Below are 14,214 nucleotides of genomic sequence, written 5' to 3' on the forward strand. Positions count from 1 at the left end.
TTTGCTGAAGGGAAATCACTTGTTAGAAACTTTAGTGCAAAAGGCGCATGAGCCTTGACCATTGGGTTGTGTACCTCTACTCGTGAGTCTGTGTAGAAGATGTCACCTCTATTTTTTGCCTGCTCCTTCTCTAACACTGCTCTGTGCTTATCAGTTCATCCTTCTAAACGCGAGTTGAAGGTATATGTTTTCACTGCTCTGTTCTTCGGTTTTTCCTTTTTGGGTTTTTATATAAATTAGGAGGCTTTCTGGTGCAGGAGAAGCTCCCAGGTTCCCTGGGACAGTTCTGCCTTGATGGAACCAGTCACTCTCTGGGGTGGTCTGTAGTTAGGGGGGTGTCACTCTGCTTAGGGCACCTACCTGGCTAGCCTACACTTAACACTGTAAGGCTCCCTTTGTATTCATGCTTTCCCCTTGTGTCTGTAGACATTCTTGGGGCTGAGCGCAAGCTGGTTGGTGCCCATGACAGTCCCTGGGACTTTATCAGGTGCCAGCTGCATTCCCCACCTCCCCAAAGAGGAGTGAGGAGCTGGGGGGGGTCAATGGATTCGGGCTTTAACCCAGTCTGAGTAGCAGCCATATTTCCTCCTAGGTGATACGCTAGATGCCAGTCTATTTGGCTGGGGAGGGAAGGGGGCTGGGGGGGCATTATAACAGCTATCCAATTCAGGATTGGTGGTCGCTTTCCTAGCTGAAATGGTCCATAAACAGATTGATGCAAGAGGCTAGGTGGTGGTTCCTTTGGGCGGAAGCTCACCTGCTGGCACTGTCTGCAGTGCACATGGCAGGAATGGATAATATTCAAGCTGACTACCTCAGCAGACGCTGGGTCCAGGGGAGTGGGTTCTATCCCGAAAGGCATTCTTCATGATAATATGACATTAGGAGAGAGTGTGGTGCAATGGTTAAAGATACAGCCTCAACACCCTGAGGTTGTGGGTTCAAACCCACACTACTCCTTGTGACCCTGGGCAAGTCACTTAATCCACCCTTTCCACAAGCACATTAGATAGTGAGCCCACTGGACAGACAGGGAAAAATGCTTGAGTACCTGAATAAAATTCATGTAAACTTTTCTGAGCTCCCCTGAACTTATTTCTAGAATGAGCAGCATAAAATTTATTTTACTACTTGGGATCTAGTTAGGTACTTGGGACCTGGGTTGGCCACTGTTGGAAACAGGATACTGGGCTTGATGGAACTTCAGTCTGTCCCAGTATGGAAATTCTTATGTTCTAATGGTATAGAAAATTGAATGAATGAATGGATAAATAAATAGGCTTGATTTGATGGCAACTGCGTCCATCAAGAAAGCTGCTCACTTCTTCAATCGCAGATGCAAGCAAGGAAGTAGTGCTGTGAAGCACTAGTACACCCATGGCCTCAGATAGGTATGTTGTATGTTTTTCCTCCTTGGCTTCTGATAAATGGGATCATCCGGAGAATCGTGGACTATCTAGGGCTGCATCATCTATGCTATGTGGATCTTGCCAGGCTGCAGAGGGATCAGTGAGTTTTGTTTCTTCTGCATCCAGGGATTCTATTACAGGGTTCAGTAGGATGTGTTTTTTTTGGCCTCTTGACTCGACCTCACTAGATTTTTGAAAGGAGCTTCAAGACTGAGGTCGCCAGTGCGGGAACATTTTCCGGTGTGGAATCTTAACCTTGTCCTGCATTCTCTGTGCATAGTTCCTTATGAGCCTTTAGTGGAGGTGGCAGTAATGGATATTCTTACGTCCGTTCTGGATTCAGTACATTGCGTGTTCAATCCCTTCCTGCAATCTGAGAATTGCAGAAATCCAAATGCTTTTCTGAGCACTTGCTTCTCCCATCTCAGAGAGAGAATAAGAGCCCCCTGTAATTTTTTCACATAAAGTTTGTTTTTTCAGTGGCTTGAGTGCTTTGAGACCCCTTTGTGATGGTCCTCTGTCGGAGGAAAGGATGCAGTCCTGCAGAGTCAGACTGCTGCTTCACTGAAAAACTTCAGTGGATCTGCTGTGTGTCACTTTCCTGGACTTTGGGTCCATTCCTCTTGAGGATTGCTTGCCCACTAACCTTGTCAGAGGTTTAAGCGCAGGCTGTATGTGTCCTGAGTAAAACTCCTCCGGGTTTCAGGGTGTAGGCTGCGTTTCCCGCCCCCAGTCACATGGAAAGGATCTGTGTCCGTCCAACTGGCAGTCCGAAGATCTTCAAGTCTGGTCATTTTGGAGCTATTCTGAGGCAGAAAATCTTTTTCCTCAATTCAGCTGCAGTGAAAAGGGCTGACAGGCAGGCACTTCAGAGACTGAGTACACCTCCATTATTTCCTATGGGAACTTTTGGGGGTAGACACTTGGAATGCATTACCGGAGGAAGTGATCAGGCAGAGTACGGTCCAGGGATTCAAACAGGGATTGGACGGATTCCTGAGGGATAAAGGGATCATGGGATACTGAAGGAGGAGCTGGGATGTAACACAAGTATAGAAAGTTAACCAGGTAATGAGTAAAAACCAACCAGGTCGTGCATGTGAAAGACCGGAGGGCTAGGGCTTCGATAGGAAGGCAGGACTTAAATGGGAAGCCAAGGTGGCAAGGGAGCCCCTTCTGATGATTCTGACAGGTCGTGACCTGTTTGGGCCGCCGCGGGAGCGGACTGCTGGGCGGGATGGACCTGTGGTCTGACCCGGCGGAGGCACTGCTTATGTTCTTATGTTCTTATGTTCTTTAGTCTGAAACTCTCTAAAACTCATTTTTGAGAGTTTCCGAGGGTAGGGTTTAGGTCTCCTACCTCCCCAAATCGCTATTTTTCTCTCTCTTGCACAAAACTCAATCTGGTTTTAGGCCTCAGTTTAGCACTGAGACAGTAATTGCGGCTATCCTGGACAATGTGCGCTACCTGTTTAGTAAGGGCCTCAACGCCCTAATCATGCAATTTGACATGAGCTCTGCCTTCGACTTGGTGGACCATGGGAAACTATTACAATGCTTAGACGCAATTGGAATCAGAGAAGAGGTATTAAACTGGTTTTGAGGCTTCCTTATATCACGCACCTACCAAGTCCGATTTAATTACGATCTCTCTGATACATGGAGCAATCCATCTGGCGTGCCACAGGGATCACCATTATCCCCACTGCTCTTCAATGTTTACATGGCCTCATTGGGTGCACAGTTGTCCCAACTGGGGATAAAACTATTCAGCTACGCTGACGACTTCACAATAATTATCCCATTTACTACCTCTGTCTCAGAAGTCAACCCCAAAACAACAGCAGCACTAAATCGGTTGAAACAATAAGAACATAAGAAATACCTCTACTGGGTCAGACCTGAGGTCCATCGTGCCCAGCAGTCCGCTCACGCGGTGGCCCAACAGGTCTAGGACCTGTGCAGTAATCCTCTATCTATACCCCTCTATTCCCTTTTCCAGCAGGAAATTGTCCAATTCCCTCTTGAACCCCAGTACCGTACTCTGCCCTATCACGCCCTCTGGAAGCGCATTCCAGGTGTCCACCACACGCTGGGTAAAGAAGAACTTCCTAGCATTCGTTCTGAATCTGTCCCCTTTCAACTTTTCTGAATGCCCTCTTGTTCTTTTATTTTTTGAAAGTGTGAAGAATCTGTCCCTCTCTACTCTCTCTATGCCCTTCATGATCTTGTAAGTCTCTATCATATCCCCTCTAAGTCTTCTCTTCTCCAGGGAAAAAAGTCCCAGTTTTTCCAATCTCTCAGCGTATGAAAGGTTTTCCATCCCTTTTATCAGACGTGTCGCTCTCCTCTGAACCCTCTCGAGTATCGCCATATCCTTCTTAAGGTACGGCAACCAATATTGGACGCAGTACTCCAGATGCGGACGCACCATCGCTCGATACAATGGCAAGATAACTTCTTTTGTTCTGGTTGTAATACCCTTTTTGATGATGCCTAGCATTCTATTTGCCTTCTTAGCAGCCGCTGCGCACTGTGCCGTCGGCTTCATTGTCAAGTCCACCATCACCCCCAGGTCCCTTTCTTGGGTACTCTCATTTAAAAACATCCCTCCCATCGTATAGTTGTACCTCGGGTTTCTGTTTCCCACATGCAATACTTTACATTTCTCAACATTGAACTTCATCTGCCATCTCATTGCCCATTCCCCTAGTTTGTTCAAGTCCCTTTGCAGTTCTTCACAGTCTTCTTTAGTCCGAGCTCTACTAAATAGTTTGGTGTCATCTGCAAATTTTATTATCTCACACTTTGTCCCTGTTTCCAGATCATTTATGAATACATTAAATAGCAGCGGCCCTAGTACTGAGCCCTGCGGGACCCCACTCGTGACCCTCCTCCAGTCCGAGTAGTGGCCCTTTACTCCCACCCTCTGTCTCCTACCCGCCAACCAGCTTCTGATCCATCTATGTACATCTCCTTCCACCCCATGGTTCTTCAGTTTCCGGAGTAGGCGTTCATGAGGCACCCTGTCAAAGGCTGTTTGGAAATCAAGATATATGATGTCTATGGGGTCTCCATTGTCCATCCGTTTGTTAATTCCTTCGAAGAAGTGCAATAAGTTCGTTAGGCAAGATCTTCCCTTGCAGAAACCGTGTTGACTGGTTATCAGAAGTTCGTTTCTTTCAAAATGTTCCTCAATTTTTTCTTTTATCAGTGTTTCTGCCATTTTCCCCGGTACCGAGGTCAGACTCACCGGTCTGTAATTTCCTGGGTCGCCTCTTGATCCCTTTTTAAAGATGGGCGTCACATTGGCTATCTTCCAGTCCTCCGGGATCACGCCTGTTTTCAGGGATAGATTGCAAATTTGCTGCAGTAGTTCCGCTATCTCCTCCTTTAATTCCTTCAGAACCCTTGGATGGATTCCGTCCGGACCCGGGGATTTGTCTGTTTTTAATTTATCTATCTGCCTGTGTACATCTTCAAGGCTCACTTCCATGGTTGTTAATTTTTCTGCCTGATTCCCATTGAAGAATTGCTCAGGTTCCGGAATGTTGGATGTGTCTTCGTTTGTAAATACAGATGAAAAGAACGCGTTAAGTCTTTCTGCCACTTCTTTCTCCTCCTTCACCACTCCCTTCTTGTCACCGTCGTCCAGCGGTCCCACATCCTCCCTAGCCGGTTGCTTCCCTTTTACATATCTAAAGAACGGTTTGAAATTTTGTGCTTCCCTGGCTAGCCTCTCTTCATACTCTCTTTTGGCTTTTCGAACCACTCGGTGACATTCTTTTTGATACTTCCTGTTCTCTTTCCAGTTCCCCTCAGTTTTGTCCTTTTTCCATTTCCTGAATGAATTTTTCTTATTGCCTATCGCTTCCTTCACTGTCTTGGTTATCCACGCCGCGTCCTTTATTCGACTCTTTTTGCACCCCTTTCTGAATCTGGGGATATATAGATTTTGCGCCTCGCTCACTGTGTTTTTGAGAAAAGACCAGGCAAGTTCTACCGTTTGCCATTTTTTTGAAGTGTTCCTAAGTTTCTTCCTTACCATTTCCCTCATTGCTTCGTAGTTTCCTTTCCTGAAGTTTAAAGTTGTCGCTATGGTTCTCTTTCCTTTCGGTATTCCTACCTCAACCTTGAACTTGATCACATTATGATCGCTGTTTCCCAACGGTCCCACTACCTCTACTTCTTTAGCAGGTTCCCTTAACCCATTTAGGATTAGATCCAGAGTGGCATTTCCTCTCGTCGGTTCTCTGACAAGCTGCTCCATGAAACAATCTTGTATAACCTCTAAGAATTCTGTCTCCCTAGTGCAATTTGAGCTTCCAAGACTCCAGTCTATCCCGGGGTAGTTGAAGTCTCCCATAATAACCGTGTTACCGCTTTTGGATTCTCGCTTCATCTCGGCTTCCATTTCTTCATCAATATCTCCGGATTGCCCAGGCGGACGATAGTATAAGCCCATCTTTATTTCAGGCCCTTTCCTTCCAGGTATTTTAACCCATAGCGATTCTAGCTTGTTGGTCGTTTCTGCTGTGTCCATTTTTGTCGATTGTATGCTTTCTTTTATGTAAAGGGCTATTCCACCTCCTTTTTGTCCTGACCTGTCCTGGCGATAGAGCTTGTACCCCGGCAGTGCTGTATCCCATTTGTTTTCTTCATTCCACCACGTTTCAGAGACTCCAATGATGTCTATGTCCTCTGCATTGGCCATGGCTTCTAATTCCCCCATTTTGTTTCTTAGGCTCCTTGCATTAGTATATATGCAATTTAGATCCTGGTATATCCTTGTCTTTATTTCCTTTCCCTGTGCTTCGGTCTTTAGTTTCTTCTCTGTTGTTACAATCCTTATAACCTCCTCTTCTGGGTTTGTCGACTCCTGTGATTTGTCCATTGTTTCTTCCCAGCCTTTTTTCCCCTCGGTATCTTCACGGGATACCGTCTTCCGAATCATCGACGCTTGGTCGACTGTCGGCTTTCCCCTTCTTCTTAGTTTAAAGCCTGTTCTATTCCTCTCTTGACGTTGTTCGCTAGAAGTCTTGTTCCCGCTGCGCTCAGATGCAGTCCATCTCTCCTGTAGAGCTTGCTCTTGCCCCAGAACGTTGTCCAGTTCCTCACGAAGTGGAACCCTTCTTCCTCACACCATTTCCTCATTCACGCATTTATTGATTGTAGTTCCTCTTGTCTTTTCACATCTGCCTTCGTTACTGGTAGGATCTCTGAGAACGCTATCTTCTGGGTTCTCATCTTCAGCTTCCTTCCCAGAATCTTGAACTGTTCTATCAGCGTGCTTCTCCTGTAGTCTTTCCTGCTGACATTGTTCGTCCCGATGTGGATCATTACTGTGGTCTCCTCCGTCTCCGCTCCTTCCAGGATCCTTCCAATTTTGTCCACGATATCCTTGGTTCTTGCTCCTGGAAGGCAGGTCACCAGTCGATCCTCTCTCCCTCCTGCTATGTGGCTGTCCACATGCCTCAGGATCAAGTCTCCCACTAGGATCACTGACTCCCTTCTTTAGGTTTCTCTTCGGTCTCAAATCAATGTCTTCGGTGTGCTTTGCTGCTTCCTCACCTGGGCATCGACTAGCCCTGTTCTCCCTATCATGTGATGTTCCTCTGAAGGTGTCTTCTATGAGGTCATCTGCTTGTTCTACCTTCCATGATGGTGTTGGTGTAACTTCATCTGCATTCTGAAGTTCGTTCTCTTCCACCCGTCTCCTGTAGGCTTCCTCAATGAAGTCCTCGAGCTCCCTGACTTCTTCCTCGATGTGTCTCTCTCTCATGAAGATCTCAGCTGTCCTGTTTGGGTCCTCTGTGATGTGAAGTCCTTCCAGTTCCTGTATCTTGTCCTTCAGTTGCTTGACTTCTTTCTTCAAGCTTTCCAGCTCCTGACACCGACCGCATACATACGACTGTCTCCCCGAGGGGATGTAGTCGTACATATGACAGACAGTGCAGAACACTGGAAAGCTCATCTTCTGGATTCCCTCTGCTTCCATTGGTGTCTGTCTTTTTGGGAGTTCCCTTTTTTACTTTACTGGTTCTTTCTGCTTGTGTGAGTGTGTGTATTGTTCTGTGTCTGCTTGCTACTTCTTTATGCCCTTGTTTTATGATTCGGTCTGTATCTACTCCTAGTTGTGTCGTGTTTGACTGATAAAGAGTAGTTTGGTGTTCTGTGTTAGCTGATGTTCTTACTTTAAGTTAGGAGTTTACTTGTGTCTTGCTGATGTTACGTATGTAAGTGCCCTCTGTGTCTGTTTAGTTTTCTCTGAATTCAGACTAAAGCTGAATTCAGAGAAAACATTTTTTATAGCATCGCCACGCCCACTTGACACTGATAACCTTACTTATCCCATTCAACCCACTTTGAAGATATTGGGAATAACACTGGACCAGAGCCTGACCATGAAAGACCAGATAGATTCCCTGATTAGAAAGATCTTTCTCACCCTCTGGAAGCTTCGGTCCATCAGAGCTTACTTCAATGTCCCATCATTTAGAATTCTGGTACAATCTCTCATACTGAGCCAACTCATACATCGCCTACCTGGCACTCTCCCAGAAGACCTAACTTTGTTCACACACCAATATAGTGAAAAACACCCAGTAATACACACTCAGGTAATTCTTATACTTAATGAGTATTGGGAGTTCAGATTCCTCCAATTCAAACGAACTGGAATGGAGTGGTGCTCTTCATAATTCCATTTTATAATTTTTGTTTCTAGTTTATAACTTAATTTTCTTTATAACTTATGTAGTTTAAAATTTAACTTATCTTTTTAGTCCTTCCGGTTCCCCTTCCCGACGCGTTTCGAGTATCTTTATCAAAGGTCGGGGGAACTGCAATAAATACAAAAACCACATATCTTCAAATACTCCCCTATTTTCAATATAATTATCAAAAAACAACAACCCTTACCTAAGGATAAGCAAAAGCTTGTTCCATTTCTCACTGCTGCTGACGTTCTAAGATGGCCACAGTAGCAAACCTGAGCCTTAAATAAGCCCCTCCCCTGATGTCCTCATCATACCGGCTAACAGCCTATCACACAATCCCTCTATCTCATTCATACCAATCCTAATCAATCCTGATCCCCTCATGCATCCACTTGGGCCATCCAGTCCGAGACTTCGTTCAGACCAGTAGGGGCTATTGTTTCCAACTGAAACATCCATCTGAGTTCTCTTAGATTTAACATGCGCTCTGTTGCCACCCTCCCACCCTACTGTGATCATATCAAGTACCCTCCACTTTAAATCAGCAAAGTTATGATTACAAACCTTCCAATGTCTAACCAAGGGAGATACCTCACTGCTAGTGTTGACCCGGGATTTATGCTCCGTTAAGCGTACCTTTATTGCCCGAGTAGTACGTCCAACATATAGTTTTGGGCAGGGACATTGGATCAGATAGATGACATGATCCGAATTGCAGTTCGTATGATATCTTGTTATATATTTTTTCCCCGAGGTGGGATGAGTCCAGCTTTTCCCAGCCATAACATAAGGACACCATTGGCACCGCCCGCAAGGAGCATGACACCCCACGTTGCGGGTTTCCACATCTCTAAAGATATAATGCCCAACACTTTCACCTAAATTTTTTCCCTTACGATAAGAACAAATAGGGTTTTCAGTTAGGGTGGGAATGGCCAGTTGGGCAGTATGCCAATGCCTACGAATGATCCGTGCAATTTCTTGAGCCAGGGTAGAAAAGCATTGCACAAACGCTACTGTTTCAGTTTCCCCATTATTGCTATTAGACTTAGTTAGTAATAGTAATTCCCTTTGAGCCAAGGTACTTTACGGCTTAGCCCCTAAATATATAACAGACCTTTTCTCCTTCACAACCAACAAATTCAGAAGAACTTCACATCCGAACTTTGTCTCTCCACCGGTTAGAGGTTGTAAATTTAAAAGTTATCACCAACATCTTTTCTCACATCAAGCAGCACTATGGGGTAAAGACTTGGAACAACTGCTCGTGCCTACTACTTATAGGGAATTCAGGAAACGCCTAAAAACACATCTGTTCCTGAAGTACTTAGGTAACTGACCTATACAATCTTAGTCCTCAACAAATGATCTTTAGAACTGTTATTCACCAACTCTGAACTTTGTTTATTCCACTTGATCTGTAATACCTTTTAATCATTGTAAACCGCATAGAACTTCATGGTACTGCGATATATAAACTGTTATTATTATTATTTAATTTTTTTTTCAGATTTTGTTTTTTTGGTGCAAATTTGCCATCTTGGATTTTTATTGATCTTTTTTCAAAGTTTTTTTCTAAAATTTCTGCCTCAAAACCCCTCGATTTGATTAAAAATTGAATGTGTGCATTGATCACACCAGATCAGCAACCGTATACCACATGCTGCAGTGTACTGGGGGAGGGGGCGCCTCATTCGGGTTTCGCCTCCTTCGGGTCCTCCAGGGCTGAGGAGCCGGCCTGGGTCTGTGATTTCGGAAAAATATCTCACTCAGAGGCTGTTGTAGAATTTGGTGCCAAATGCCTACATTCCAAGTCTGGGGGACTCTTGGTGCGGTTTGAGCGCCTCAGCACAGCCCTGCAGTGTGAATTTTCACCAGACTTTTTTTTTCAGCTCCGCTGGAAAGTATATTATTCGGACTCAACTCATTGGACGCAGCCGGTGGACATATCACTTTCTTCTAAACCAGTTGAATCAGTGGCAGAGATCCCCTTTCAGGAGCCCTGTCGTCTAGCTATTTCAAAGCTCAATTGCATTATGCCATACAGATATTATGCTGCTTTTGTCTCCTGACACTGCTTTTATTTTTGATCCAGCTGATAACCTTGCTGGGATTAGTCAGCACAGTCACCCTGAGAGTCCAGATTTGGGTGAGGACCCTCAATCAGCAGACTTTTTAAGTATGGCTTTGTCCACCATTTTATTGCTGGGGTTCTGAAAGAGACAATAAATTGAAATCTTCTGTTCCCACATCACAGTGTTCGGTCATGGACCGTTCTAATGTGCTGTCCTCTTTTTTTTTTTTTCCCCCCATTCCATCCACACCTTCTTGGTCTGGTTACAGAACAATAGGATACCCAGGCTGTTCTTTTCAGCTCTCTCAAGCTATGTCTAAGCTTTATCTGCTGGCTCTTGCTTTTCATCAGTTTTGAGCAACCTAAGGCAGCTCTTCCCTTTTGGGTTCTTGATAGCTCCCTGCAGTTTTTCTCCACAGGCAGGGTGTCTAGGTCCATCCTTTCTTGGATGACTGGTTGATCCGGGCTCTGTCTTGACATGAGTGTGCCCCTACGGTGGAGATGCTGGTCTCTGCTACAGAGCTTGGGTTGGATTGTCAACTTCAAAAAGAGCCGTCTCTGACCTTGGAGTATCTGGGCCTTCTTTTTAACTCTCAGCAGGGTAGTGCATTTCTTCCTGAGCCATGCAGTCCAAAATTTCAGCAGCTGACCTTAGATCTCCTGAACTTCCAGCTCCCACACCCTGGCATTATCTGCAGGTGCTGGGGTCAATGGCAGCCTCCTTGAAGGCAGTCCTCTGGTCCATTGTGCACATGTGCCCTCTAATCTTAGTCCTCAAAAAGCGATCTCTAGAACTGTCAATCACTAAGTCTGTACTTTGTTTATTCCACTCAATCTGTAACATCTTTAATCATTGTAAACTGCATAGAACTTCACGGTCCTGCAGTATATAAATTGTTGTTGTTGTTGTTGTTGTTATTGTTATTATTATTATTATTATTATTACAGGAGTCCCCCCCCCCCCACCTCTTGGGTGGTCTTCACAGTGTGTCATCCCTTTCAGATGCCATTCCCCTGGAACGGAACCTGCATACAGACGTCTGCGTTGGTGGTTTCAGGGTGAGGCTTTCTGCCAGGGCAAGTTTCTTCGGATCCCAGCCTGTTGGGTTGGGGTGATCACTGTGGGGACTGCTCCATTCAGGGGCAATGGTCTCCTTGTTGATCAATTGTTTGAAGCTTCAGGCGATTTGCCTGACCGTTACTCGCTTCCAGCCCAATCTGGAAGGCACAGTGGTGCGAGTGTTCTCAGACATCACTACAGCGGTGGCATATATAATTCCTCAAAGGGGCACAAGAAGTGCTCCCTTTGGCTAGGAGGCTTGCATGCTGTTTCGCTGGGTGGAGTTATGTCTTCTGTCTCTCTAGGTAACACACATGATGGGAGTCTACAGACTTCCTCAGTCGACAAATCCTGGACCCTAGAGTGTGGTCCCTTTTGTGGACAGTTTCCATCTGATCGTCCAGCGCTGGGTTCAAGGGTCGGGTAGTTCTTCAGTCAACGAATAGAACATGGAAATTTAGGGCTGGATGCCTTGATTCAGCCCTGCCAGCTCACAAGCTCCTTTGTTTCCCTTCCATGTTCTCCGGTTGGTTGGGTCATCCATTGGATGGCAATGCTTCCCAGCTTCGTGATTCAAATTGCTTTGAACTGGCCTTGTCATGAGTGATTTGTGAATTTCATTAGTCTTCAGCGGGTCAGGCAGCTCAACCTCCTTCTCCCTGGCAACTTTCTCGGTCAGGGTCCGGTGCCCAAGGAAACCCACAGCACTTTGGTCTTCCAGCATGGCTTTTGAGTGCTCAGCTTTGATGAGGTGTGGCTCTTCAGAGGAGGTCTTCTCGATGCTCTTGAAGTCCACGAAACCCTAACCTTTGGCTTCTTTGCTTCCACCTGGAAGGCTTCCTAACAGTAGTTTGCTAAGGACCAGGGGGTACTGAGTGGGCTCCCATTTCGGTGGTCATGGCCTTTTTTCAAGCAGGCTTAGATAAGGGTTTAGTGGTGGCCTCCCTTAAAGTTCCAGTAGCAGGCTTTTTGTGCGTCAGGGCACACAGGGGTTCTAGTTTGCTTCCTGCTCATCCAGATGTGACCAAGTTTCTGAGAAGGGTGCTTCGTTTGCAGCCTCTCTTGCTTCATCCTTTCCCTTCGTGGAATCTTACTATGTCATTCTACAGGGCCTTGTTGAAGCCCATTCAAGCCACTGAAGGCTGCTACTCTTCTGGATCTGATGATCAGATTGTCTTTCAGGTCGCCTTTGTTTCGGCATAACATATTTCAGAGCTTCCAGCTTTTTCTTGTTGAGACCTTTTCTTCGTATTTCAGATGCCAGAGTTTTCCATACTGTACGGGGGGACACTGTACTGCTAGGGGACTTCAACATGCCCGATGCAGCCCGATACAACTTGGCTTTTCAGTGCTCGATGGACGAAATCTCCCATGCGTTTGAAGTCAGTGCCTCAAAAGTTGAGTACTTTTGTTGTCGTGCTTGATCTAGTGAAGCCTTTCCTGAGGTTGAACCATACCATGTTATGGTCGCTGGAGGCTAGCTTATCACCCACCGAAACCTCCGAGATGTTTTCTCCGTTGGTGAGTACCAGGTCCAGTATCGCCTGGGCCCTAGAGGGCTCCAATACTAATTGTTTGAGTTGTGCTCCATTTATGGAGGTTAACAGCCTTCTGCTGCCGCTGGTTGTTAGAGCATTGGTCCTCGACCTGGCAACTGGGATTCAAAGCTAAAAAATGTAAAGTCATGCACCTTGGCAACAAAAATCCGTGCAGAACTTACACCTTGAATGGTGAGACCTTGGCTAGGACTACGGCAGAACGAGATTTAGGAGTGATCATCAGTGAAGACATGAAAACTGCCAATCAAGTGGAGAAGGCTTCATCCAAGGCTAGACAAATGCTGGGTTGTATCCGTAGAAGTTTCGTTAGTCAGAAGCCCAAGGTCATTATGCCTTTGTACAGAACCATGGTGAGACCTCATCTAGAATACTGTGTACAATTCTGGAGGCCACATTACCGTAAAGATGTGCTGAGAGTTGAGTCGGTTCAGCGAATGGCCACCAGGATGGTCTCGGGGCTCAAGGATCTCTCGTACGAGAAGAGGCTGAATAAATTGTGGCTATACTCCCTTGAAGAACATAGGGAGAGGGGAGACATGATTGAGACATTTAAATATATCACAGGTCGTTTCGAGGTGGAAGATGACTTTTTCTTTCTTAAAGAACCCTCGGCCACAAGAGGGCATCCACTGAGAATCAGGGGCGGGAAATGTCATGGCGACACCAGGAAGTATTTCTTCACCGAAAGAGTGGTTGATCATTGGAATGAACTTCCAGTACAGGTGATCAAGGCCAGCAGCGTGCCAGATTTTTAGAATAAATTTGATGCACATGTTGGATCTCTAAGAGGGTAGAGTTAAGGGGAGGAGTCATCAGAGTGGGATCTCCAAGAGGGCAGAAAGGGGGAGGGTCAATTGAGTGGGCAGACTTGATGGGCTGTGGCTCTTTTCTGTCGTCATGTTCTGTTTCTATGTACCTTCCTTTCTACTGACAGTGTTTCTGCTCTCCATGTCGCCCAGGGGGTTTGTTTGCCTGAGTTTCATTCCACAGACGCGGAGCGCAAGGATCAGATCTTAAGCAAGTTGGACATCAAGAGAGTCTTATCCATTTTTGGAGAGGACTAATGATTTTCATATATTTGATCTCCTCTTCGTCCTGACTGCTCTGCCTTGGCCTAGTCAGTCGGCATCTATGTCCTCGATCCCCTTATGGATTCATTTGGCCATTTCCGTAGCTTATGTCACCCGCAGCAAGGGGCCACCAGTTTCCTTTCAGGCCCATTCCACTAGAAGTGTTGCTGCTTCAAGGGCGGAGTCTTGCATGTTTAATCCAAATGAAATTTGCAGGACAGCTCCTTGGTCCTCTCTTCCTACCTTTGCCCTTTTTTTCTGGATAGATGTGGCGGCTTGCTCGGATGCCGCTTTTGGGATCTTGGTATTGTGGACAGGACCTT

General features: G+C 45.9%; 1 protein-coding gene across 3 annotated transcripts in view; it reads left to right on the forward strand.

Moving 5' to 3' along the window:
* Positions 1–14,214, forward strand: part of ETNK1 (ethanolamine kinase 1) — a 144,959-nt gene that overhangs the window by 80,239 nt on the left and 50,506 nt on the right. The window lies entirely within an intron of this gene.

The sequence above is a fragment of the Geotrypetes seraphini genome, chromosome 7 (genome assembly GCF_902459505.1).
Source record: "Geotrypetes seraphini chromosome 7, aGeoSer1.1, whole genome shotgun sequence".
NCBI lineage: Eukaryota > Metazoa > Chordata > Amphibia > Gymnophiona > Dermophiidae > Geotrypetes > Geotrypetes seraphini.